This window comes from Pteropus alecto, unplaced genomic scaffold (genome assembly GCF_000325575.1).
Source record: "Pteropus alecto unplaced genomic scaffold, ASM32557v1 scaffold131, whole genome shotgun sequence".
NCBI lineage: Eukaryota > Metazoa > Chordata > Mammalia > Chiroptera > Pteropodidae > Pteropus > Pteropus alecto.
The window spans coordinates 21932191-21935650 of NW_006434709.1; the positions used below are offsets into that span (position 1 = coordinate 21932191).

At 28.6% G+C, this 3460-nt stretch overlaps 1 protein-coding gene across 1 annotated transcript in view; it reads left to right on the forward strand.

The window, feature by feature from the left end:
- Positions 1-3460, forward strand: part of THADA (THADA, armadillo repeat containing) — a 285149-nt gene that overhangs the window by 65891 nt on the left and 215798 nt on the right.

The following is a 3460-nucleotide window of genomic DNA, read 5'->3' on the forward strand; positions in this document are numbered from 1 at the left end:
TTTTAGCTAGTGCATAGTCCCTGTAGTCACTGCTAAAGTGGGGTTAAGTATGTATATTTGTGAATGTACAGAGTTAAGTACTCTTTACAGCTCTACTGTACTCTATGCCATGATGGTAAATACCTGTCAAATTTTTTATTTTATTTCAATCTAGGCTTTCTCAGCGAAAGCTTCATAGTAGAATGCTCCTATCCAACTGTGGGAGGCCTATGCTAGGTCTAGGAACAGACAGCTGAACTTTACAGTCACATACAAGTTCATATGGTTTTATTCCAGAGCCTATGGGAGGTTTAAAGGGGAGACTGTGGGCCAGAATGTGGACTGGCAGAAAACAATGGGGTTTATTAACATATGGCATGTAGTGACCTGTGGCTATAAGATGTGAAGTTTCTTTAAATATTTTAAATAAAGAGATATTAATCAGCTTTCAGAAATGATTGTTTTAAGATAGTTTCCAATAAAATGTGAAAAATATAGCTGGTTCCATTTTCCTAGACTATCACTTTAAAAAGTAGTATTTTTTATAGAAATATCTAAAAATACTGGAGTTTGGTTTTAAAGAGTGCTGGATAATTATTGCCTTTGTTTCAAGATCATTAATGGCATTTTAGTGATCATTTTTATTATATTGGTAAACTTTAATAATTTGTCTCTGATAAGGCTTCTAGATGTTAGTTGATGATATGCTTTCCTTTTCTCCTCCCATGGTTTATTTCTTTATTATTTTTAATATGTATCCATGAAATACTATAGCATATAAAAAAGTACAATGAATAATGAACATCCGTGAAACCAATTCCAAGTTTAAGAAGCAAAACATTACAGATATAATTGTATACACTGTCTATTCTTCGTCATCCATTCCTCTTTCTTCCTCCTCAGCTATAATCACTAATCTAAATTATTTCTACACATTTTTACATTTTTTTATGACCTTTTATTTTTTTTACATGAATGATATCATCTATTCATGTTTTTATAGTTTGAGTTTTTTAAATCGACATTAGTTTTTAAGATTAGTAAACTTCAATTACATTTTAATTTCTGAACAGTGGCAACACTACAATTTCGACTTTCTGCTTGATGTGAAATGGTGTTTTCCAGTTTAATTTCGCATTTCTCTGATAACTGGTTAGCTTTGGTATTTTTTTCATATATTTATTAGTCTTTTGGATTATTTCTGTGAATTGCCTATTTAAAGACTTTATTTACCTTTAATTTGGTTATTTGTCTTTGTTTTTCAGGAGTTGGGATTTTTGTTATCTTAAAATTATTTTCCTGATATTAAATTCTTTTTGGTTATTTGAATTACACATATTAGCTTCTTCCAATTTGTGCTTTTCTTTTCATTTTGTTTATGGCCTCTATTATTGCACTGAAATTTTAAGTTTTAATACAATGGAATATGTCAGTTTTTTCTTTTATGGTTTGTACATTTGGATCTTGTTTAAGAAATCTTTCCATAATCCAAGGTCAGAAAGATACTTTATATTTTCTTTTTAAAGTTGTAAAGTTTTACTTGTCACATTTCTGTCTTTATACCACCTATAATTTATTTTTGTTTATGTGTAAAATAAAATAATTTTATTATTTTTGATTTGGTAACTAATATGCAAGTATTTTTGATATAGTACATCTGTTTCCCTTGATTTATAATACCACTCTATCATGTACTGTTTCTGTTGATACATGTGTCTAGATGTGCTTTATTTTTTTGGTCTATCCCTTTATTCTTTAGTCTATCCCTGGGCCAAAGTCACTATTTTAATTACTGTATCTTTTTAATGAGTTTTGATATCTGGTAGGGTGAATCTCCCACTTTTTTCTTCAGAATTACCTTGGCTATATTTGTCCCATTGCTCTTCCATACTAAGTTTTAGAATTAGCTTAAGTTCAACAAAAAGCCCTTTTGACTTTTATTTGGAATATAAATATACCGATATATTTGAGAAACATGACTTCTATTTTGATATTAAATCTTTTAGTCCATGAGCATGGCTTATTTCTCCAGTTATTCAGATCTTCCCTTATGTCTTTGATTATTTTAAAAAATTTTCATAAAATCTTATAGATCTTTTGTGAAATTTATTTCTACATATTTTATAATTTTCCTTGAGACTATATAATGGTATTTTAAAAATTATATTGTATGTTGCTGCTATGTATAAATGCAATGAATTTTGGTTATTGTTGTGCTATTTTCAGTAACTTACCTGACTTGCTGTAATACAACTAATGACTTTTCTGTAAGTTCTCTTGAATTTACTTTGTAGATAACCATATCCTTGGGAAATAATGCTAACTTTGTTTTACTTTTCTAATTCTTATTCTTTAAAACATTTCTTATTTTTCTAACTGGAACTTGTAGAACAGTTTTGTGAAGAAATAGAAATAGCAGGCATCCTTATATTGTTTCTGATATTTGCTGTAGATTTTAATCTTATATCATTAAAGAAATTGAATTTTACTGAATGCTTTCTACCATCTTTTGAGATGAATGTTTTCTTCTAGAATTAGCAAATATCATGATTTACATTGACTTTTTAATATAATACCATCTTAGCATAGAGAGAATGAGCCCCCAATTTTGATATGATGATATTTTTACACATTGCTAGATTCACTTAAAATTTTTAAGAGTATTTTTGCATATTTTCACTGTTTTCATAAGTGAGATGGGTCTGTGGTTTTCCTTTTTCATGCTTTACCTGTCCTTATTTTTTAAGTAAAAATTTTTGTTCAGTTATACATACAAAAATGTGTACAAATCTTACGGTACCTCAGTAAAGTTTTACAAAATGAACACACTTGGGTAACCAGCAAGAAACAGAACATTCTAGCAACTGAAAGCTTCCTCATGAGCCCTTCTAGTTAACACCTTTTCCCCAAAGGTGACCACTAGCCTAACTTTAACACCTTAGTTTTAGTTTTACGTATATTTTTAAATTTTATATAAATTGAACCATAATTATACACTCTTTTGATATGGTTTCTTTTTATCAACATTATGTATATGATACCTATCCATGCTGTAATTTATTCATTTTCATTGCTATAGATTATACAATTTACTTATTCATTCTTTTGTTGAACACTTGGGTAGTTTTTTTACTTTGGGTTATTATGAATAGTACATGTACATTCTTGTACATGCCTAATGGTGAACTATGCATGTACATTTCTTTTGCATAGATATGTAGATGTGTTTATCAGATGTGTGTATATTTTCAGCTTTAGTAGATGCTTCCATTTTCCCAAAGTAGTTGTTCTTACCTTATTTTGATAGCCAGATTGTACTAAACTGACAAAATAAATTTTAGAGTCTTCTCTGGTTTATATAAGATTGAGATTATCTATTCTTTAAATAGTTGGTAGAATTCATCCATAAAATAATGTGAGTATATATTTTTGATTGTTGTTATTTTGTTGTTTTTTTTTTCTTTTTGGTCTGTGGGTAGTA